General features: G+C 39.1%; 1 protein-coding gene across 14 annotated transcripts in view; it reads left to right on the forward strand.

The window, feature by feature from the left end:
- PUM1 (pumilio RNA binding family member 1) overlaps window positions 1–25,463 on the forward strand; it is a 129,672-nt gene that overhangs the window by 13,655 nt on the left and 90,554 nt on the right. The gene's annotated exons all lie outside the window — the stretch shown is intronic.

The following is a 25,463-nucleotide window of genomic DNA, read 5'->3' on the forward strand; positions in this document are numbered from 1 at the left end:
CTAATTTATTTAAATTTAAGTTAGTTAACATACAGTATAGTATTGGTTTCAGGAGTAGAAGCCAGTGATTCATCACTTTTTTTTACATTTTTAAAGTCTATATTTAAAGTTGATACACTTAGAGAGAGAGAGAGAAAGGAGGGAGAGAGAGAGAGGAGGGGCAGAGGGAGAGGGAGAGAGAATTCTAACCAGGCTCCTGCTGTCTGTGCAGAGCCCCACGCAGGGCTCGATTTTATGAAATGTGAGATTGTGATCTGAGCCAAAGTCAAGAACCAGATGCTTAACTGACTCTGCCACCCAGGCACCCCACTTCTTGTTTTTTTGATACTGGTCATTCTGACAGGTGCAAGGGAGTATCTCATTGTGGTTTTGATTTATATTTCTGTGATGATTAATAATGTTGAGTATCTTTTCACGTGGTTGTTGGCCATCTGTTTGTCTTTTGGTAAAATGTCTATCCAGGTCCTCTGTGCATTTTTAAATCAGATTATTTGGGGTTTTTTTGGTGGTGACTTGTATGAGTTCTTCATATGTTTTTGGATGTTGACTTCTTATCAGTTATATCATTTACAAATATCACCTTCCATTCAGTAGGTTGACTTTTCATTTTGTTGATGGTTTCCTTTACTGTGAAAAAGCTTTTTTAGTTGAATGTAGTCCTAATTATTTATTTTTGCATTTGTTTTCTTTTTGCCCTTGCCTGAGGAGACAGATCCAAAAATACAGGAGACTCCTGTCTAAGAGTTTACTGTGCCTTTGTTTTCTTTTAGGAGTTTCATGGCTTTAGGTTTTACAGTTAGGTCTTTAATCCATTTGAGTTTATTTTTTTGTATGGTAGAAGAAAGTGGTCCCATTTCAGATTTTTGCCTATAGTTGTCCAGTTCTTTTAACATGATTTATCAAAGAGACTGTCTTTTCCCCATTGTATATTCTTCCTTTGTTGTAGATTAACTGACCATATATGTGTGGATTTATTTCTTCGCTCTCTAGTCTCTGTTGATCTGTGTCTTTATGTACCAGTGCCATACTATTTTGATTACTGTAGCTTTCTAGTATAGTTTGAAATCTGGGAGCATGCCTCTGGCCGCTTTGTTCTTTCTTGAGATTGCTTTTGCTATTTGGTGGTGGTGGTGGTTTTTGTTGTTGTTGTTGAGTTCTTTTTGGTTCTGTACAAATTTTAGGATTATTTTAGTTCTGTGAAAAGTGTTCTTGATACTTTGATAGGGATTGCATTGAATCTGTAGATTGCTTTGGGTATATGGACATTGTTAACTATTAATTCTTCCATTCTGTAATCATGGTATACTTTTCTATTTATTTGTGTCATCTTCAATTTCTTTAATCAGTGTCTTACAGTTTTCAGAGTACAGGTCTTTACCTCCTTGGTTAAATTTATTTCTAAGTGTTTTATTCTTTTTGATGCAATTATAAATGAGATTTTAAAAAAATGTTCATTTATTTTGAGAGAGAGAGAGTGTATGAGCACCAGTGGGAAAGGGGCAGAGAGACAGGGAGAGAGAATCCCAAGCAGGCTCTGTGCTGTCAGTGCAAAGCCCTGAGTGGGGCTCGATCTCACAAACCATGAAATCAAGAACTGAACCAAAATCAAGAGTCAGATGCTCAACTGACTGAGCCACCCAGGTGTCCTGAGATTGTCTTCTTAATTTCTCTTTGTCATCATTCCTTATTAGTGAATAGAAATGCAATAGATTTCTGTATGTTAATTTACATCCTCCAACTTTACTGAATTCATGTATTGTAATGGTTTTTTTAGTGGAATCTTTAGGTTCTTTTTTGTAATAGTATCATGTCAACTGCAAATAGTGACAGTTTACTTCGTCCTTACCAATTTGGATGTCATTTCTTTTTTTGTCTCCTGTGGCCAGGGCTTCCAGTTCTGTGTTGAATGAAAGTGGCGAGAATGGGTATCCTTGTCTTGTTCCGATTATTGGGGAAAAGCTTTCAGTTTTTCACCCTCAAGTATGATGTACTTTGTCATAAATGGCCTTTATCATGTTGAAGTATGTTTCCTCTATACCTGTTTCGTTGAGATTTTTTGTCATACATGTGTCAATGCTTTTTAGAAATAAGCTTGGGAGGGTTAGTTTATTTACAACCTTCCACCATGGATTTGGGGTTTTTCTAAGCAATAAGTTTTACTGGAACTAATAGTAACTTTCTTCTCTATGAAGTAAGTGTTTTCAGGTTAACAGCATAAATAAACTTGTTTACAACGCTGGGAAGAGGTGTACTTAAATTATAGAGAACAGGTGTTTTTAGGAAACTCTATTCTTTAGATGTCATGATTATATAATCAGTTGATCCACTAATGAAAAATCATTTTTCTCTGTTAAGGAAGTTCCCTAATGACTTTAACAACGGAACAGTTCATTAACCTAATTCTAGTTATTGTATGTATTTAAAAGCACCATACCTGCTGTTAATTAAAAAAATGTTCCTTAATTTGCTAAGAATTTATTGATTCAGATTGTTCTTTTTTTCCCCAGTTGGCCAAATTAAGGAGATCCTACTTATATGTGTCAGAAGCCCAGTAAAATGCAAACCAGTGAAATTAATATATTGTTCTTTCTATGAAGAAACTTAGTTTCATGAAGTGAGAAAGAAATTATAAAGAAATTTTTTTCGAGATGAGAATTCAGTGAGTGTTGAAATGAATGCTAAAGATGGGGCTGTGGTGTGTTTGGGTGACACAGATCAGATGAGACTAATCGTGTGTGTGTATTTCACTTTCTTAAAAAAATTTTTTTTAAAGTTTGTTTATTTTTGAGAGACAGATAGAGCACAAGCGGGGCAGGGGGAGGGTAGGGTGGGTACAGAAAGAGAGGGAGACACAGAATTGGAAGCAGGCTCCAGGCTCTGAGCTGTCAGCACAGAGCCCGATGCGGGGCTGGAACTCACAAACTGTGAGATCATGACCTGAGCCGAAGTCAGACACTTAACCTGACTAAGCCACCCAGGTGCCCCATTTTATTTTTTGAAGTAATCTCTAAATGCAATGTGGGGCTTGAACGCACAACCCCAGGATCAAGAGTTGCATGTTCTACTGACTGAGCCAGCCAGGCGCCCCAGCCTAATTTTATATTAAATACAGTTCCTTCAATTGTTAATTTATTATCTAGAAAATGGGCTTTAAGTTCTGTGTATCTATTAAGAGTGGTGTACATGGAAAAGGACTGGGAGGAAGTAGAGCAAAATATTGCTTTTATTTGGAAGGGTGGGGAGATTATGGGCAATTCGATTACATCTCGTGTTTTGTATTTTCCAGATTTCAAACCCTGAAATTTCAATAGGTTTAAACCACCTGGCTGATTCTGTCTGTGGAGCATGTGACTCTTTATCTCGGGGTCATGAGTTCAAGCCCCATGTTGAATGTAGAGCTTACTTATAAATAAATAAATAAAATTGCTAAAAAAAAAAAAACAAAGAAAAATATGTATTTAAAGAAAAAGAGCTTGATTTATTGTATTGAATGAAAGTGAATTAGCCAGTACATTTGCAGTGGAATTTTGGTACTGGAAAAGATCTTGGAAATCATTTGACTTTTTTTCTGATGCAGTGATCTCTTTTACATTAATTATCTCTGTTTTAATAAAAAAAAAGTTAGTGTTTTGAGCAGAGGTTGCTAGGATAGGTTGAGTGTATCTAGTGAGATCTAGAAGAAATTTTAATATTGAGTACTGCCTTTCTGTATCTAGAAGTAATAATGACATGTAATTCGTTGTGTTCTGAAACCGTTTTAGTCTTTTTTACGTATGATTTGAATCCCCAGTAACTCTGTTGGTTTTTATCGTTTCCATTTTATGAATGAGGGAATGCAGGGAAAGAAAAATGAGCTAGCATGTTTTATGGTCTCAGATGATATATGTTGAAGGTGATTGCCTCGTGCCCTTTCCACCAGCCCAGTCTGTTTGGAGACGTACCATTCTTCATGGAGTATTCACCTTTTCCCTAAAACGCACACACAGGCCTCTTTTTCCACATCACACATTTTAAGCTCTATCTGCTGTGCATATATTAAAGTTTAGGGACACCAGTAAGAGTTTAGTTTGTATGTCTAACTATAGGAGCTAAATCCTGGATGCATAATAGGTCCTCAGTGAGTGATATGATGCTGTTCAAAACTGAACTTGCTTAGTGTCTGTCATTCCCTACATCCTGTTTCTGTGGATGCCATCCCCATTACAGGCAACTTAGGAATCTTAGATCCCTGCCTCCAGCCTCCAACAAACAATTCCAAGGTTATATTTATATTGCTATATTTGATAGGCTCATATTTCTTGCCAGGACATTTACAGTAGTCTTCTGATTGGTTTTCTGTGCTGCCTGCCTCCCCTATTTTCTGTGTTGCTGCCAAATTGATATTTCTGAAGACACAAATCTCTTGTCTCAACCTTGCCTAAATTTTGGTATTTTGTTTTTCAGTTGCTTTTAGAATAGATTCTAAACTCTTCAGCACAGACTAATTTAGGTCCATCATGTTTTGTACCCGCTTACTGGTCTTTACTGTTACTCTACTTCAGCTGTATTGAAGTATTTGTAATTTTCTGAACATACCTGCTAGTTTTATAGTGTGTGTAATTCCTCAGCATAGTTGTGCTATTTTACTTATGCAGTTTTCTCTGTTTGGAACTCCTTTCTGTTTTCATCCACTTTGCCACTTTCTCATCTTTCAGGTTTCAACTAAAGTATCCTCATCTCTGGTAAACTCTCCCCATTATTCTACTCTTTTCTTCGAGATTGGGTGTCTTGTTGGTGCTGCTGTCATACTTGATACTCATCTTATTGCAACATTCAGCTCCCTGTAGTGGAGTGAAATATTTACTTTTTCTTTCACCATTGGGTGCTAGGAAGCGGTTTCAGTAAACACATTCTTGGGCGTAAGGCCAGACCTACTGAATCAAAATCTCCAGTGATGAGACGCAGTTCTTGTGTTTTTTTAAACACACACCCTAGGGACCCTCGGGCACACTGTGGTTGGCAGCTGCTGTGGTGGGTCCTCCTGAAGAGTCTTTCAGCCTTGCATCCCCAGTGCCTGGCATGTAGTGTCTACCTCCTGAATGATGAATGGATACAGTATGTTTTCAGGGCATATTGAAGAGATTTGTTGAGTGGAATGTTTTATTTCGAAGGGTATTAAGATGTTATTTTGAATTGATAAGGTGTGAGGTATAACAGAACTGTGTGGTCTTAGTTTAATGAGAGGCTTTGGGGCTTGAAGAGAAGGAGCCAGTTAGCATTTATTGAAAGGTTGTGTTAAAGAACTTTTAAATTAATTCTTGTCAGCTCTGGTTTTATGCTTTTTCTTCTTGTTTTGTCCCCCTCCCCCGCCTTTTGACCTTCCTTGAAACCCTAAAAGATGGGCAAACAGAAGGGGCTGGGGGAGCAAGATTTACTTTCTTTAATTTGTAAAACATTAAAACCTTGTTTCTGTTCATAGTTACATCACTTATTGGAACACAGTGCCATACTTTTTCAACCTGATACAGTTACAGAGTTCATTCCTGTTCTCTGAAGTGAATATTCTGTACTGACATAGTTCAAGAAGAGAGTACAGAAAGTACACTATGAACATAGGATCAGAGTTGTAATTTAACCCTATATTGTCAGTAGTTAATTGTTTTTAAGACTAGTGACTCATTTTTCCTATTTGAAGGTTTTTAAGAGGTACTGTTTGGGTTCAAGCTTTTTATTGGGGCATAGTATAAGTTACAAACTGAACTTTATCTTTATTTTTTATTTATTGTTTAAATCTTTATTTGTTAAGTGATCTCTATACCAACTGTGGGGCTTGAGCTCATGACCCCGAGATCAAGAGTTGTATGCTCTGGGGGTGCCTGGGTGGCCCAGTTGGTTAAGCATCCGACTCTTGGTTTCAGCTCAGGTCCTGATCTCACAGTTCATGGGTTTGAGCCCCGCATCAGGCTCTGCAAAGACAGAACAGAGCCTGCTTGGGATTCTCTCTCTCTGTCTGCTCTGTATCTCTTTTAAATAAATAAACTTAAAAAAAAAATTGTCGTATGCTCTGTTAACTGAGCCAGCCAGGTGCCCCCAAACTGATTTTTAACAGTTTTTATTCTGTATTATGGTTATGGACTTTGTTCTAAAGCAGAATTTTAAAAAATTTTGAGATGTAATTCACATACCATACAATTCACTTGTTTATTAAGAATTTTTTAAATAAAAAATTATTTTTTGAGAGAGAGATACAGCGTGAGCTGGGGAGGGGCAGAGAGAGGGGAGACAGAATCTGAAACAGGCTCTGGGCTCTGAGCTGTCAGCACAGAGCCTGATGTAGGGCTCGAACTGGAGAACTCCAAGATTATGACCCGAGCCAAAGTTGGATGTTTAACTGACTGAGCCACTCAGGTGCCTCACAATTTACTCACTTAAAGTGTATTATTCAGGGGTGCCTAGGTGGTGCTGTCTTGATTTCAGCTCAGGTCATGATCCCGGGGTTGTGGGATCGAGCCCCACGTTGGGCTCCACGCTGAGTGAGGAGCCTGCCTAAGATTCTCCCTCTCTCTCTCTCTCTGCCCCTCTACCCCTCCTCCCTCCCTCCCTCCCTCCCTCTCCCCCCATCGTCTGCTCGTCTCCCCTGCACGTTCACTCTCTGTTTCAGCCTCTGTCTCAAAAAATAGAATAAAATGCACTGTTCAGTGGTTTTAAGTATTCACTGAGTTGTGCAGTCATCACCGCAGTCAAATTTTAGAACGTTTTCATTATGCCAAAAAGAAACCATGTACCCAGTACCAGTCACTGTCCACTTCCCTCATTCCTTTAGCGACCACTAGTCTACTTTATGTCTAAAATGGAAATTTTTTATGATCTAAACATTTTCATTAACTTTTTCAAAGTAAAATATTTTCAACAGCACAGGTCATTTTCCTTCTAGGTGTTTTCTGTGTCTGTATATATAAACACAGATTTATGAGTGTGTTGTAGTTTTAAGCCAAGTGGGAACATTCTAAGTATATTACATATTACACATGTGGGAACACATTGTATCGTAGTCTTTTTGCCCTTAATATATTGTGGCTATCCTTTCAGGTCAGTAACGTTTGTATCTTCCTTAAGGGCCTTGCTGCAGTAATTTATTTTGACTGACTTCTCCCACATCAGTGAATTTATAGAGTATTTTCAGCTTTTGACATTCTAGACAATGCTGTAGTAAGAATATGGTAGTTTTATTTTTATGTTCTGTGGCCATTTAAAAAAAGTTTTTAATATATTTATTTTGAGAGAGGGAAAAAACGAGGGGGGAGGGCAGAGAGAGGAGGGCAGAAGATCTGAAGTGGCCTCTGTGAGCCTGGGGCAGGGCTTGAACTCAAACTGTGAGATCATGACCTGAGCCAAAGTTGGGCACTTAACCTACTGAGACACTCAGGTGCCCCTCTGCTGTCATTTCTTTAGACTATATTTACAGAAGTGAAATTGACAAATTAAACAAAGGAATGTATTTAAGATTTTGGTACATATTTCCACATTATTCTTCAGACTTCCATGTTCTACAAATTTAAATTTCTGCCAACACTGTGTGAGTATTGTTTATTTTCTCTGTTGGTATATATATTATTTTTGTAGATTAAAAAAATTTTTTTTTAAATGTTTTATTTATTTCTGAGAGAGAGAGAGACAGCATGAGCAGGGGAGGGTCAGAGAGAGAGGGAGACAAAGAATCTGAAACAGGCTCCCGGCTCTGAGCTAGCTGTCAGCACAGAGCCCGATGCGGGGCTAGAATCCATGAACCGCGAGATCATGACCTGAGCTGAAGTCGGACACTTAACCCACTGAGATACCCAGGTGCCCCAGATTTTTTTTTTTTTTTTTTTTTTGAGAGAGAGAAGGCACAAGTGACTGAGGGGCGGAGAAAGAGAGAAAATCTCAGGAGGGGCAGAGAGAGAGAAAGAGAGAGAGAGAAGAGGGGCTCACCTGAAGCAGGGCTGCTGCTTACCCAGTGTGGGACTCGAAATCAAAACCATGAGGGCTAGGGCTCTAAGGCTAGAATTTTTTTAAATTACTTTTTATTGAGTATAATTGATATAATAAAACACATGTTTTAAATGTATAATATGATAGTTCTGACATAGAGTATTCACCCATGAAATATCACTGTAATCAGAATGACAATTCCCATCTTCTCCAGAAGTTTCACGGGCCACTTTCCCCCTGCTCCCCACAGGCCACTTTTAATTCCCGAGCGGCAACTCCTGATATGTTTTCTGCCTAGGCCTACACTTTAATTCCTGTATTTTAATGGCATTTTGGAGTGACCTTAAGATAATTCTTGTTATTTCTGGAATCACAGGTATACCTCATCCCCTAAGGTATAAATGCTTCTCCATAGGTAGCTATAAAAGTTGCTCCCTCACCTCCTTCCAAGTCCTTTGCTTAAATGTTACTTTCTTCTTGAGGCCTTCCATGAATACCATTTAAATTACAGTTCTGTCCCCCTTACCTGCTTTAATTTTCTCAGTAGCCTTTATACCATTTTGTAGTTGTCTGTACTTGCCAAAATGTTTGCAGCCAGGGTTTATTGTTTTCAGAATTCAAAATTACCTAAAAGACATTGTTTTTAATGGGAAGACAAAAACTCCTATGTGTTGTGAATTTTAAATCCAATTTTGGGGCGCCTGGGTGGCTCAGTCGGTTAATCATCCAGCTTCAGCTCAGGTCACGATCTCATGGTATGTGGGTTCGAGCCCTGCATTGGGCTCTGTGCTAACAGCTCAGAGCCTGGAGCCTGCTTCAGATTCTGTGTCTCCCTCTCTCTCTGCCCCTCCCCTGCTCATGCTCTGTCTCTCTCTGTCTCTCAAAAATAAACGTTAAAAAAAAATCCAGTTTCAAACATTATTCCATGGCACCCACAGCACCCATAATCAAGTTTAAGACCTGATAAGTTTGCTATAGCTGAAGTTCTTTTCAACCCCAAGAGGGAAAACTTCCATACTTCAAGACCTCACAGTAATACAAACTGTGTTAAGGGTAAGGAACTAAAGATAGTAACTGTGCTCAAAAAAGGGGCAAATGAAGGTTTACTAGTTGCCTAACATCAGGGGGAATTCTATAAAGAATTAAATTAATACATGCCAGTGATTAAGAGATTAATTTGATTAGCACTTCTTACTTTTTTTTAAGTTTATTTTTTATGAGAGAGAGAGAGCAGGAGCAAGGGAGGGTTAGAGAGAATCCTAAGCAGGCAGGCCCCATGCTGCCAGCACTGAGTCCGATACAGTTTGAACCCACAAACTGAGATCATGACCAAGAGCGTGAGTGCCTGAGTGAGCCACCCAGGCGCACAGAGGAGATAAAACTCAAAAATATATTCTCCCACAGATGCAGTTTTGGGTTTATGTATTATGTACTCTTTTAGGATCATAAAGTCCAGAATGAGCTATTTGATGTGCTTGGTAGCTGCCTTCTTAATTATGTTGCTGTGATTTATCTGGGTAGATTTAGTCAATGGAAATTCCTTATTGCCTTACATAGTACAATGGAGTGTTGAAACAGAGGAGTAGTGAGGGTTTGTGACAGGGCTGCTAAATGGAGGAAGACATTTTGTAGGCCTCCTGGTTGAAGACTTGATAGCTAGAGGAAACTTCTAGTTCTTGTGCCAGTTGTTTTTAACTGTAACAGTAATAATGAAATGTTCAACTCAAGGAACTGTGTGTTATCTCAGCAGTGTTTATTCCCTTTACAACTAAAAATACATGCAGAGGGACCAGCTGGCTGGCTCAGTCGGTTGAATGTGCAACTCTTTTTCTAAAAAAATTTTTTTAATGTTTGTTTTTGAGAGATAGATCACAAGCAGGGGAGGGGCAGAGAGAGAGGGAGACACAGAATCTGAAGCAGGCTCCGGGCTCTGAGCTGTCAGCACAGAGCCAGATGTGGGGCTTGAACTCACAAACTGCGAGATCATGACTGGAGTTGAAGTCGGACGCTTAACCGACTTAGCCATCCAGGTGCCCCCTAAACGTGCAACTCTTCATCTTGGGGTTGTGAGTTTGAGCCCGATGTTGGGTGTAGAGATTACTTAAAAAACCTATGTATGTATGCAGATATGTTAAAAGAAGGGTCATTTTTATTGACAATGAATATAATTTTGTTTCTGTTATAGGTGAACTAAGGACTCTTTCCATGGCTCAGTTCCATTCTGTGTATCCTCATAAACAGTGATTTAAAAATCAAATAAAATGTTCTTCCCTCCCATTAAAAATAATAGCTAGTAGGTACTTTTGATTTCTAAAATCTAAAAATGCTCATTGTAAATATTTTGGAAAGTACATCCAATTACAAAATTATAAAAACGTGTTTTGGTCAACCATTGGAGAAGTTAAAAAGGCGAAAGATTTATGCGATCTGAAGAGAAACCAGAGTATAACCATTGGAGAAGTTAGAGCTAAATTTATGGTTCATTTCTAGCAAGTATATTGGACTCAGTTGCATACATTTTATAAACAAGGCTCTTCTTATTTTCCTTTTGCCTTAATTTTCTCACTATTTGAATTTACTTGGTTTTGTAAGTCACTCTGAATCCTTTTTGGAACAAGTTCAGATAAAATAAAAACATTTCCGTGATTATAGTTTTGTGACAATATTTCCATAGATAATTTTAAGGTTATGTAATATTCCATTATATTTAATGACCTCACTCTTTTCTATATAATTTCCTAATATTGGTCATTTAAGCTTCTAAATTTTTACCATTGTAGGTGGTGCTGTAATGAATATTTTGTTTATCCATATTTGCAGTTTGAATCAAGGGATGGGAAAAATACTGCTAGATCTTTGTAAAGCTATTCTACCTCTTGTGTAATTATTTTTTCTGTTTTTAGGATATAATTTATATATGGTAAAATATATTATTTTAGTATACACTTTTATAGGTGTTGACAAATGCATATATTCTTGTAACTACCATGATCAAGATATGAAACAGTTTTGACCCTTCCCCATGTTCCATGGAGCCCCTTCATAGTCAGTTCTTAACTCCATTTCCAGCTGCTGGTAACCATGAGTATGTCTTTTGCCCCTCTAGTTTTGCCTTTTCCAAAATGTCATAAACTGTAAATGTATTTAGTTTTTGAATCTGTTTTTTTTTCACTTAGCATAATGCATTTGAGAATCTATGTTGTATATAACAGTATATTGGTTCTTTTTATTTCTTAGTAGTATTCCATTAAATGGTTTTGTGACTGTTTATCCGTTTTGTGTGCTTAATTTTAATTCAGCTAGAATGCTCATTACTTGAAAGATGGAATGTGGGTGGCATGTTTTTATTACTTTTCTGTGTTGTGTTCCTGTTGCCTTAATATGTGAAAGATAGTTGTATCAAGACAAAATCTTTGGCCATAGTTTGTATATTTTAATGTCTTTGGCATGTAGTATTCTAGAGAATCAAGAGTAAGCTCTTTCCCCCCCCTGCTGGGATACTGAAGGAGTACTCCAACTTTAGTATAGCTTGTTCCGGATGTGATTTTTATGTGCTATTTGAGTGAGACTTTTTTTTTTGTAGCTTGAGAAAAACGTTCTTTTGGTTATATATTTGCTAATTTTAGTTTATTTTTGCTCAGGAACTATGTTCTTTTTGGAGCTATCAATTTTTTTTGAATTTTATTCTTTTCTAAAAAATACTTTTTAATTTACATCCAAGTTAGCACATAGTGCAACGATGATTTCAGGAGTAGATTCCTTATGCCCCTTTCCCATTTAGCCCATCCCCCCCCCCCACAACCCCTCCAGCAACTCTCTGTTCTCATATTTTGGAACTATCATTTTTAAGTTGTATTTTCATTATTTCTTTATAGTGGTCTTTTCTTTTTTAATGTTACTTATTTTGAGAGAGAGAGAGAAAGAGAGAGAGAACAAGCAGGTAAGGGACAGAGAGAGGGAGAAAAAGAATCCCAGCAGGCTACGTGGTGGAGCCTGATGTGAGGTTTGAGCCCATGACCCTGTGATCATGACCTGAGCCAAAATCTGACCGAGCCACCCTTCTGTCTGCCTGTCTTCCTGCCTTTTCCCTTTCTTTCTTTTCTTTCTTTCCTTCCTTCCTTCCTCCCTCCCTCCCTCCCTCCCTTCCTTCCTTCCTCTGTCTATTTTATTTTTTAAAGAGAGCAAGTGAAAGGGAGAGGGGCAGAGAGAGAGGGGGACAGAGGATCCAAAGCAAGCTCCATGCTGACAGTGGAGAGCCCAAAGTGGCGCTCGAACTTAACTGTGAGATCAGGATCTGAGCTGAAGTTTGACTGGATGCTTAACTGACTGAGCCACCCAGGTGTCCCACAGCTGTCTTTTTTTAATTTAAAATTTTGATTTAGTTATTGTCAACTCACGTACTATTGTAAGAAATAATACAGAGTAAAAAAAAATACGGTGTATGATCCCTTACATACTTTGCCAGATTTCTCCCCAGTGGTAACATTTTACAGTATAACATTTGTTAATAACATCTTGCAGGTAATGTTGTGTAACATGACAGCACAGCTAAGATACTGACGTTGATAAAAATCCAAGTCTTACTCAGATTTTTCCAGTTTTGAACTCATTTGTGTGTGTGTGTATTAAGTTCAGTGTGTGTGTGTGTGTGTGTGTGTGTGTGTGTATTTTAAATGTTGTATGGAAATTTTATTCATGAAGATAAAGGGCCTCTTTCTGTTATTTTAGAAGAGTGAGCGAGTGGGATAGGGGGGCAGAAGGGCAGGCGTAGGGGGTAGAGAGAGAAAAAAATGAAAATCTTTATTATTTTTTTTAATGTTTGTTTTTGAGAGAGAGAGAGAGAGACAGAGTGTGAGTGGGGGAGGGGCAGAGAGAGAGGGAGACACAGACTCTGAAGCAGGCTCCAGGCTCTGAGCCTTCAGAACCCGATGTGGGGATTGAACCCACAAACTGCGAGATCATGACCTGAGCCGAAGTTGGATGCTTAACCGACTGAGCCACCCAGGCGCCCCGAAAAAGAATATCTTACGCAGGCTTCGTGCTCAGTGCAGAGCCTGATGTGTTGCTCGACCCCACAGCCCTGGATCATGACCTGAACTGAAATCAAGAGTTAGACACTTATCTGAGCCACCTGTTAGATGCTCAGCTGGCTGAGGCACCCAGGTGCCCCCAAGTTCAGTATAATTTTATCACCTGTGTAGGTTTGTATATTCACCATCATAATGAAAATCCCAAATAGTTCAAACCACAAGAGACCTTTGAGCAGCCCTTTTAAAACTTTTTTTTATTTAAAAAATTTTTTTAATGTTTTTTTAAAAAATTTTTTAATGTTTTTATTTCTAGGAGAGAGAGAGAGAGAGCGTGAGCAGGGGAGGGTCAGAGAGAGAGGGAGTCACAGACTGAAACAGGCTCCAGGCTCTGAGCTGGCAGCCAGCACAGAGCCCGATGTGGGGCTCGAACCCACGAACCGCGAGATCATGACCTAAGCGAAAGTCGGACGCTTAACCGACTAAGCCACCCAGGCGCCCCTAATGTTTTTTAATTATTTCTGAGAAAGAGAGACAGCATGAGTGGGAGAGGGGCAGAGAGAGGGAGACACAGAATCCAAAGCAGGCTCCAGACTCTGAGCTGTTAGCACAGAGCCTGATGCAGGGCTCAAACCCACAATCTGTGAGATCATGACCTGAGCTGATGTTGGGAGAGTAACCAACTAAGCCACCCAGGCGCCCCTGAGTAGCTCGTTTTATAACCACACTCACCTTCCCTTAGTGGGGTGGGGCGTAGGGGAACTACCCCCAACTTCTAATTTCTTATTCTTCAGTTTTGGAATTTTGTCTTTTCCAAACTGTTATGAATCGAATCATCATATCACCTTTGGGCCTGTTTTTTGCTCTGAAGAAGGTCCTGGAGATTTAGCAAGTTGTTGCATGTAGTAGTTCGTTCCTTCTTGTTGCTGTGCTGTGGTGTAGATGTACCGCAGTTTTTTCACCTGCGGAATGACATCTGGGCAGATTCTGGGTTTTAGTTGCTACAGATAGAGCTGCTATGAACATTCATGTTCAAGTGTGTCTGTGACCATAAGTTGTCATTTCCCTGGGATAATTGCTTTAGGAGTGCCGGTGTGCGTTCTGCCATAGGAGAGTCGCATGTTCAGGTTTTGAAGAAACTGCTGAATTGTTTTCCACAGTGGCTGTGCCATTTTGCATTCTTACCAGTCACGTTTGGTCTTATTTTTCTGTACCCTTACCAGTGTTTGGTATTGTTACTGTTTTTTATCTTAGCCATTCTGATAGGTACGTAATGGTATCTCATTGTGGTTTGAATCTATGTTTTCCTGATGGCTAATGGTGTTCAGCATCTTTTCATGTGAGCAGTTATCTTTATTTTTTAATGTGGTTTTTATTACCATTTATATGACTTTTAATTATTGATAAAAATATTAAATTCTGTTTAGTACATTTTCCCTGGTCCCTTTATCCTAATAACATTTGTGGAACTCCATTTATAAGTTTGATAAAAGATCTTTATTTAGTTTACAGATCAGCATTAACTTGGCATGTAGTCCCTTGGAAAAATTTAAGAATTATTTATTTATTTATTGTTTAATGTTTTATTTATTTATTTATTTTTGAGAGAGAGAGACAGCATGAGCAAGGGAGGGTCAGAGAGAAGGAGACACAGGATCAGAAGCAGGCTCCAGGCTCTGAGCTGTCAGCACAGAGCCTGACGTGGGGCTCGAACCCACGAACTGAGAGATCCTGACCTGAGCTGAAGTCGGATGCTTAACCGACTGAGCCACCCAGGCGCCCCCAAAATGATTTATTTTTAAACTAGATTTGGCTAACTATGGCCTCTGTGCCGAATCTGGCTCGCTGCCTGTTTATGTATGGCCCTTGAGCTAAGAAAGGTTTTTACATTTTTAAATAGTTGAAACAAATCAAAACAAACCAGACAAAAGAAATATATGGTAATGACCCTGTGTAGCCCACAAAACCCATGTTACAGAAAAAGTTTGCCAACTACTATTTTTTAAATAACAGCTTTATTGAGCTATTTTTCACACACCTTAAAATTTGTCCTTAAATTTGTAATGCAGTGGTTTTTAGTACATCCACAGTGTTATGCAACTATCAGCTGTGTAACTGTAGGACATTTTTAGCACTTCCAGAAGAAACTTTGTACTCATTAGTAGTCATTGCCTATTTTCTCCTTTCCCAAGTCCCTGGCAAACCCAAATCTATTCTTGTTTCTGTAGATTTGTTTATTGTGGATACTTTATATAAACGGGATCATATAAATATGTGACTTTTTGTGTCTGGCTTCTTTCATTTACATAATGTTTTAATGGTTCATGTGTGTTTATGTATCAATGCTTCATTCCTTTTTATGGCCAAATAATACTCTTTTGTATGATATACTATCTAAGTTTTATACATTCATCAGTTGATAGATGTTTGGGTTTCCATTTTTTTTTCATTTATCTTTTATTTTAATCTTTATCTTTCCCCTCCAGATTGAGTTCTTTTCAAATTTGTTTACATTATTATTTATTTGGCTCACTGTTTACTGTCTTGTGGATTTGAATTTTGCTATGAATTTTTGTCTATATATCTGTATTCTCTCTTCCAATAGGCAAGTCATTTTCAGAAATCTTCTCTTTTATATATTCAGGATGTGATTTCTTTTTTCCTCATTAAGTAGTTTACTCCCTATAGTCTCATGATGACTTAATTTCCTTTTGATCATCCTTGAATTAACGGAGAAGGATCCTAGAGTTCTGGCCACAGACGGGCTGTGTGGGTGGCTGTCCTATCTTCAGATACACAGTTGGGCGGCAGAGTAGTGTGCACAACCCCTTCTCCGCTTTTGAGTTCCTAACAGGCTCTTGTCTAGTTCAGCTTTGTGGCTCCGGATGGGCCCTTGAGTCTTTGTTGCCCAGCAGTTGGAGCCCCCCCCACATTTTGGTCCCCCCGATATAGGACCCTGGGAAGAGTCGGACACTGGAGCCAGCCTGCCTGGGTACCTCTAGGCAAGTTTTTAACCTTTCTCTGCCTCAGTTCCCTCCTCCATTAAAAAAAAAAAGTGGGAAATGGAGGATAGTTGGGAATTATTTTATAATTTGAGAATTAAGTAATACATTTTGCTGCCTAGAACATAGTCAATAAGTATGAGCTATTCTAACAGCTATAAAAAGGCCCATTCTATTTCTGTTCTTTTTCACAGTGCTGTTCCTGCAGAAACTGCTTCTGGATATACCATAACTGACCTTTTTATTTACTGTTTGCTGTCCTACCCCTAACTTGTTGTTGAAAGTATTTTTCTTTTTTGAAGACATTTTTAAATTTGTTTATTTTGAGAGAGAGAGGGAGAGAGAATCTCAAGCATAAGGGGCCGAACTCACAAACTGTGAGATCATGACCTGAGCTGAAATCAACAGTTGAACGCTTAATCGACTGAGCCACCCAGGCGCCCCTGTTGAAAGTATTCCTTAACTGTTTTTTTTCTTATTGTTGAAAGTAACTGCACAATGAGCACCTTGGCTTGTAGGACTTGTTCCTTATTGTGGTTATTCAAGATGTTTTTAGAAGACGATTATTGGCTTGAAAGGTATTAATATTTTAAAGACAAAAATACTGTCAAATTTGTTTTTAGAAGATTCTTTCTGATTTTTCCCATAGGCATTATACAAAATATAGAAAGTACTGAAGAAATTTTAACATTTGAGTATATTACCTCTTAGTCTTTTTTTTTTTTTTTTTTTTTTAACCTTCTAGTCTTACTTTGTTTATGTCTCTGTGTGGGAATACATTCATATCTTTTTATATATGTGGATTTGTAGTCTGCTTTAGAACCTTACACACATATATATTTTGTCTGTTTAACAATTTTAAACATATTTTAAATAGCTGCATAAAATTTTATAAATGAATATATGCTATACTTAATGATTTCTGATTTATTTTAACTTTACTACTTTTGCCATCACAGTGCCAGGTTAAAGGTCTGTTAACAAGTCTTTGATCATATTTCTGATTATTTGCTTTGGCTAAAATCCTAGAAGTGGAATTCCTGGATCAGAGAGAATGAGCATTTATAAAGCTTGATGCATATGGCCAGATTTCCTTTTTTAGTTTATTCTTTGTTTATTTTTGAGAGCGAGAGGGGGAGAGAGAGAAAGAGAAGGAGCAGGAAGGGGCAGAGAGAGAGGAGGACAGAGGATCCAAAGCAGGGTCTGTGCTGATAGCAGACAGCCCGAGGTGGGGCTTGACTCACGACCCATGAGATCATAACCCGATCCAAAATTAGACACTTAACCAACTGTGCCACACAGGCGCCCCATCAAATTTCTTTCTAGAAATGCTCTAAAAAGCATGACAAAGTATTCTTCTAAGCACGATAAGAACCATTTTAAAGAAGCTGGCACTGGAAGTTCTGTTTCTGCTATTTTTATCACTTGTAAGACCAAGGGCAATTTCTCACATTACAGATACTTGTGTGTGCTGCTGGTCACGTCTTTAATACTGTGGGGGTTACTTTAGAGAGATGAGATGGACTGCCATGGCACTGTCGGCAAAGCGTGGTTTTGCTACTTAGGGGTTTTGACAGCAGTTAAGAGAGCAGCACAACGTGTGTGCCATGGTCTTTGAACTTTTGTTTACGTCCACCTTCTGGTTTGTCAACAAGGGAGAGACTAGAGAAGTAGTCTTTGTGTAAGGACCTCACCCCCTGGAGCTGATAGTTTCTCCTCTGAGCTTATTTTCCAAAATTGGTAGTTTCCAGTGGTGGTCTGAATTGTATCTCTGTTAAAAAATATTCACTGTCTTATAATTTGTAGAAAATTCCTATCAGTGGCTGTGTAGGCCCCTAATTTATTTTCTCTGACAAACCCTTCTTATGGTAGAAATTCATATAAACCTTTTATGCCTGCTATTACATGCCCGTTAGTCAGCCCCAGGGGTGACAAAGTGAATCTCAGAAAATTTGATATTAGCAAGCCTTTGGAAAAGCCACTTCTGTGCCTGTTTTGTGGGTAAATCTTTGTTACTTTGACATAGACTCTAATACTCTGCCAGTAAGATTGTTCCTGATTGCAGTGATGTCAGTGGTGCCTTTACATTTTATTTCTTTTTTTGAAAAGAGCTGGACACAGATTTGTCACAGCCTGATTTAAGAACTTCTGGATGAGTATTCTTCGTTTATCTTTTTTTATTTTTTCCATATATTCTGTCTTGAGATTGGTATTTCAGAAGAAAGCTTTTTACTGCTAATGAACAATTTCTGGTGTGTTCCCGTTTGCAAATAAACATTTTTTTGAGGTAAATATAATCTATATTAGTAGTATAGGGATCTCTTTAATGTTTTTCAGTTTTGTTCTCTTGGTGGTTAGGAATATGCCAGTCAGCTATCTGGCTATGGATAGTAATTTCCAGGCAAGAAGAGAGAAGATTGATCATTATCTTAAGTTTTTAAGGTGTTTTATTTTTAAGTAATCTCTACATCCAGGGAGGGGCTTGAACTCAGATCAAGAGTTGCTGCTCTACTAACATGAGTCGGCCAGGAGCTCTGATCATGATCTTAAGTTTTGTACTTTTTATTAGGTTCTTCCATAACAATTAAGCAGTTTCTTTTTGCAGTTAAAATGGCCTTGTCTTCATTATTGATCTCAGCTTGAACATGATTGGTGAAATTAAGAAGAAAAAGACTGGCAGAACCAGCATTTGTGTTTAAAGGTCACTCATATCATTAAATGATTTTTGAAAATATATATTAATTCCTTTTACTTTCTAAATTGTTTTCATTTATGTTTGGGAAGTACTGACATTTACATGAGGTGTATATATTCTGGTAGTCTGGTAGCAAAACAGTTTTGGTAACTTAATCATAGTAGTTTATTATGTGGGTCTGTTCATCATCCTAGCAGAATGCCACTAGCACATTAGGAAATCTGTAACTCTAATATATTTACTTTAATTAGGAAAGGTAGTAGCAGTCTTTAATGATAGATAATAAAGAAGTAGACGGCGGGGGTGGGGAGCCCCTGGGTGGTTCAGTTGGTTAAGCATCTGACTTCGGCTCAGGTCATGATCTTGTGGTCCATGAGTTTGAGCCTCAGTAGCAGCTCCAGCTCAGAGTCTGGAGCCTGCTTCAGATTCTGTGTCTCCCTCTCTTTGTGCCCCTCCCCTGCTCTCGCTCGCTCTCTCTTTCCCTCTCTCTGTCTCTCAAAAATAAATAAACATTAAAAATAAATAAAGAAGTGGACGTTCAGTCTAATCCTGGCATGGTGACTTCATTTTCCCCATTGTGTATCATAGAAGACAGCATCAAAATAGCAGTTAGTTGCTGGAACAACTCTTTAACCCAGGAGTGCTTTTGTACATGACTTTGACGAGAACAGAGAAGGTAGTAAAGGGTAGAGACCTAAATTTGAATTCCACTGTATCTGCTGTATGACTTCGCACAAATGACTTACCTAAACCTTGGTTTCCTAGTGTATAAAGTGGAATAACGTCTATTTTTGTAGTATTGTGCCTTGAAACTCAGCAGATGCTGGTGTTTAGTGTTGTTATTGACAGTGAAAAAGAATGGAAACCTTCATGAATAAGATCATGTAGCAGAGGTTGCAGCCACTTAGGCCGAAAGAGTGGGGTGTTTTTGGTCAATGCCACCCCCCCCCCGCCCCAAGAAGAATGCTGATGTGTTTAGATTTTATTTGAGAAATGTAATCAGTTTTTGCTTTTCTTACAAAGTGGGTGCTTTTGTAGGAGCACCTGCATTTTCAAATTGTGACTGTTAAACACATCACAAAACATATAAAGTATTTATAGGATGGTCTGGCACAAAGTAAGGCTTAGTAAATATCAGTTGTTATTGTTTATGATACAGATACGTAGTGGTGCAGGAGGTGCTATAGAACAGACTTAGTAGTTAATTCTCATATTCCCTTTCCATATTTCATCACTCAAGTTGCTCCTGCTTTTTTTTTTTTAAGGTTTTATTTTTTTTTAAAGTAATCTCTAAACCCAACATGGGGCTCAAACAGACCAGCCCCTAGATCTAGAGTCGCATGTGCTAACCATCTGAGCCAGCCAGGCACCCCTCAAGTTTCTCTTGCTTTTGCTTGGCTTTGTCTCACTGGTGTCTCCTTCCTGTATGGTTCTTGGCACCAGCTCTCCTGCTTCTATTGTTCTGGATCTGTGCTAGTGAAACAGAGCCCTCGTGATCTAGGCTTGCCTGTGCAAAAAATCCTCCAGGAGAACAAAGGTAGTTGTGGGGCACAAAAGCTCCTCTGACAACTTAGATTCAGTGATTGAGGAAACAAATATTCTAGTAAGTTTTAGTCTCAAGGTATAGAAATATATTCTAACTAGCAAAAATTCAGGGCATTAAGTGAAAGAATTCCAGGGATTCTCTCTGACCTCCCCTGAGTAGAAAATGTAAATGTGGGCCCCCCCTGGTGCTGGGTGGCTTTCTGTTTCCAGCACCATCTTTCTGTGTGTTGACTGTCTCCTGCTTATTCATCAGCTTATACTTGAATCAAAAATGATAGTCCCAACTGCCAGATCTTTAGGAAATTTCATTTTATCTCTCTACAGCTGTCAGGCTCAGATGGTAAGAGAGGAACCTGATTAGGTCAGTTTATCATTTCCCACCAGGTTACTAGGGATTTGGCCATTTAGGGGAATACTTTTGCAGTAGGTGTTTGTGGCCAGAGGTGGTGGGAATCATGAACTTGTCCTTTCTGAGCAGATGTCTTGAAACATGTCCATTACAGAGAATATTCAGAAAGTATTGATTTGTTGAATTTTATTTTTCTAAGTGCACTATATAGCTCAGAGCTACTCTTTATTAAAATATATCAGGGCGCCTGGGTGGTTCAGTCAGTTAAGCATCTACCTCTTGACTTTGACTCAAGTCATGATCTCACAGTTTGAGAGATTGAGCCCCGCATTGGGCTCTGCTTGGGTTCCCTCTCTCCCTTTCTCTCTCTGCCCCTCATCCCCCATTTCCTGCTCGTGCTGTCTCTCTCTCTAAAAATAAACAAACATTAAAAAAGAAATAGACTTCAAGTGTGATTTAATAAATACCAAGTCAGCGATACCCTTGTGTCTGAGTTTGGTTCTTCTGTACAAGCAGCACAGAGCTGGTCAAACTGGCTCAAGTAAAGGGACGGTGATTGTGAAGACACACTGAGCAGTTAGGAGACAGGAATGCTGGTAAAGTAAGGCTAAGAACCTAACCACAGCGCTATCAAAACGTGCTTCTGTTATAGGTCTTTTTTTCTGGACTGTCTGGTCTACTGTGATTATTTGCTTCATTCCATTCTTTGAGGTATAATGTTCAATAATATCTGCTTGAAAAATGGATTAATTGTAATTCATAAAATATTTGGATCACAGACTTTATACATTTGGATGTCTTTGTGCCTAGGTTGTTGTCTCTCCCCCCCCCCCCCCCCCACCAACTATAATGTTGGTGGCAAAAAGAGTCAAACATCTGAAGGTGAGGTAGGAGGAGAATCAGGAGAACATAGTGGCATGGGAAGTTCGAGAATGAAGGAATTTTAGAAAGTGATTTTACTGAGTGTTTTAAAAACTGAGAACTGAAAGAACATGAGGTTGAGCCAGTGATGGTGGGTTTTTTTTTCTTTCTGTTTTTCTCTTGGAAGTTTCTGAATGGATGAGGCTGGAGAGTAAAAGTGTTGAAGTTTCTCTGAATGGATGATTTAGCATACTTTGAGATGCTAAGTTTTAGAAAGTAATTTAGATATTTGCATGATCTAGGTACTTCTAATACATTGATTATGGAAATGCTGAACTGGAGAGACCACCCTCCGCCCTCCCAACAAGGGATGAATGGGTGAAGGAGACATTAACATTATTCAGTTACTTAAAACAGAATAACCTGTGAGGTGGGTACAATCGAATAAGTGCCTACTAAGCATTGGACATTGTGTCTCCTTTATAACCAGTACACAGACTTGTAAAATAGTTGATGTTATCTCAGTTTTACAGGTAAGGTAATAGTGACATGTGTATCATTCGTTGATGATTCTGATAAGTTTATGGGACATTGGGTATGGTAAGTAGGGTTTCTCAAGGGGTGATGAAGAGGGCAGGCGCTTTAGAATGTGATTATCTTAAAGATTTTAAAGTGATACTTTTGCCTAATTTTTAATTTTCCAAGTGTGATATGTAATTCTGGGTTTATTTGCTTTGATTTTATAACTTCTGTGTGGTAAAGTATGCAACTTAATTTTCTAAATTATAGGTCTAGTTAGGACAGGAGTCCTGCTAGAAGGAGAGAGAGGTGTTGAGGTTTATAGAAGAAAGTTCTGGGAGCTGGGGAATGGAAGGGAAGCTCAGAAGCGTAGGGCCTGTGTATGGATGGTATCTGTGGTGGGATGAAGAGAGGAATATAGAGGTAGGGCGGGCACTAAAGTGCTTTTCTCACTTTGCTTCTTTAGTAAAGGGACTGGCAGATGCCTTCTGGGGAGGGGCAGTGGTAGAGAAAGTCCTGGATGGTTATGAGAACGTTACATGTTACTGGCAAGTAGCCCGAAGAGGAAAAATAGGAAATAGATTTGTGAAACAAAAAGACATAGGTAAGATCAGTTAGTGGAAGGAAGGACATCTTACATTTAGCAGAAAAGGAGAAGGAATTAGTAAGCGGTGCTAGAAATGAACATTAACCTGGCACTCAAATCTAGAGAAAGGAAAAGTGGAGCGCCAGGACTGAGAAGGATTGTTCTGTCGTGATGGGAGCGTTTACTCTGACTATAATTCATAGCCATCTTTTCTCTTTTATGATAGGAGCTTCTTTGGTTACCTGCCTAAAATATTTCTTCATTCTTTGATTTCCTTTGATTCCTGAGCTGCTTTTTCTGATCATTAGTTTTGTTTCCCAGGAAGAATTTGTGTGGAGAGTCTGCCTGGTGTTGATGACCATGCCAGATATAGCTTCTACTCTAAACAATAAGTTCCTGACTAGTTAAAAACATTTTTTTGTGAGAATGATTTGGTTTGCCTGGTCTAGTCACCTGTGGGCTAATGGTAAACTTTGGACAGTGAGGCTCCTTCTCCCCGGGTGAGAAGAACCCCTAACAGGAGCTAGGAGTGTGGTGCACAGAGGGAGGAGGAAGAGTGGCTCCTCTGCTAGGGAGGACTGCAGGAGGTGAAGAGAGAACTGAAGAGAGGGAGAGAGAAGACCTGACAGAGCTAGCAAATGAGAACGGGGGTGGGGGGGGGGGAAGAGAGAGAAAGAGAATGAATGAGTGAATGGTGGATTGGAAGATCATATAGAAGGAAATGGAAATTCCTCCAAGAGCAGGATGGGTTGACTTTGAAGGTTGGAGGAGGAGACCATGGAAAGCAAAGGTGAAAAGACCCAGGAGAGTTCACTCCTGAAAGCCCAGCTTGGCCACATAGGAAGGACATTGCATTTTCAATTGGAAGACCTGGATTTAAATCCTGTCAGTGCCATGTAAGTGCTCTGCCCTCTTAACAATAGTTGGGAAGGGCATTTCTCAGGCTGTTTTCTCAACTTTTAAATGGAAATCATTGCTGTGACTTTGTTGTGATGATGACATAAATATGCGTACTGCCTGTTCCATACCTTCCCTTACTCCTCTATTTCCCTCCTTGGGAAATATAAATAGAATTTTCAGCATTCTTGGTTAAAACTGTAGATTTTTGGATTTTCAAGAGATGCCTAGCTCTTGTTAAGTGTATGATTAGATTCTACAGAAAGAGCTAGATCTAGAGATTTATGCATTTGATTTACATGTTTTGTAAATGTAAACTCTGGCCTGATGGTTCAAAATGATTTCCTATGACATTTGTAGTTTTCCAGTTAACATCCTGTCCTTGTTCTCCCCTCCCCCCACCGCCCCTCCCCCCTTTATCTTTGCCACTTATAGTTTAGAAGCTTATTCAGTGTGTTTACCTAAAGGAAACACCTTGTAAGGTCTTCATAGCTTGTTTCAAGGCCCTTTGAAACGACTTTAACCACAATAAACAACTTGGTCTCCATGTCTCTTTGTTCTCATAGGACTGAATTTTAGCTTCATTTTGAATTTTATAAATTTCCATTTTTAGCAAGCATCCCAAAGCTGTTTTGTCTTAGTGACACATTGTGTCATTTTGTGGCGTGTATCAGCTCTGGGTTTTGAAAATATGTGACTCAGAACAGCAGTGCAACTATATTTTTACGTGGTGTCAGTTCAGTCAAATTAATATTATTGGGTGATAAACAGGCAGCCCTGTTAATAAAATCCTTCAATTGATTCTCCTAGCTGTATTCTGGCTCATGTTCTTCATGCTCTTCCCTCTCCCTGCCCGCCCCTAGCCTGACCTCAGCATGTACCCCCTGCTAGCAGCTGGACACCTACACGGGGAGGTAGTGATGGTCAGATGAGGGGTTTGGGAGACCCTGCTTCAGGCACTGCGCCGTCTTTTCTCAGGTAGGCAGAAGAGCCATCCTCTTGACTAAACGAGGGACAGCTTGCTGCTCATAACCGAGAGGACTTCTAGAATATTAGACAACACAGGGCTTTTGAATTATTGTTTCGAATACACTGTTTCACACTTGTCCTTGATCTTAACCTTATCTTGTAGAAATGACTTTAGATAGGAGTTAATTGAAGCCTGGAAAGATTGTTATGATGTGGGTAGTACATTTAATGATAGGTGAGGTTTGAAGGGTTTCTTGGGATAAATGCTGTCTTTTTCCTCCTGGAGTTGAGATCCCAGGAGCCCCTCTGCAGAGAATATGGTTCACAGTGCCTTTCCCTGAGGTTGTCAAGCAAATCCTGGGTGGGATCAAATGAGTACCCTTGTTTCTTTTCTTTTCTTAAATATAATTTATTGTCAATTTGGCTTCTGTGCCACACTCAGTGCTCGTCCCAACAAGTGCCCTCCTCAGTGCCCATCACCCACTTTTCCCTCTCCTCCGGCCCCCATCAACCCTCAGTTTGTTCTCTGTATTTAAGAGTCTCTTACGATTTGCCTCCTTCCCTCTCTGTTTGTAACTTTTTCCCCCTTCCCCTCCTCCATGGTCCTCTGTTAAGTTTCTTAAGATCCACATGAGTGAAAACATATGGAATCTGTCTTTCTCAGACTTATTTCACTTAGCATAATATCCTCCAGTTCCATCCACATTGCTGCAATTGGCAAGATTTCATTCTTTTTCATTGCCAGGTAGTATTCCATTGTATAGATAAACCACATCTTCTTTATCTGTGCCCTTGCTTCTACTTGCTTTTCACAGTTGGGGGCAAGCACTGTGGCTTTTGAGTCCAGAGCTGTGTTCAGGTCACATAATCATAGGTCATTGCCCTTCAGCATGCTGGTCTTATCAATTTAAAATATATGAAAAATAGCTAACATCATTCTCATTTGATGGAATATACTTTTTCTGGCTTAAAAAAAGAATGGGCGGGGAGAAAACAGGGGTCATTGGCTCTGAACCCTGATGATTAAAGGTAAGTGGATGTTTAATCTCAGCCACTCGATTAT

Source organism: Hyaena hyaena, unplaced genomic scaffold, assembly GCF_003009895.1.
Source record: "Hyaena hyaena isolate Hyena2069 unplaced genomic scaffold, ASM300989v1 scaffold_3, whole genome shotgun sequence".
Taxonomy (NCBI): domain Eukaryota; kingdom Metazoa; phylum Chordata; class Mammalia; order Carnivora; family Hyaenidae; genus Hyaena; species Hyaena hyaena.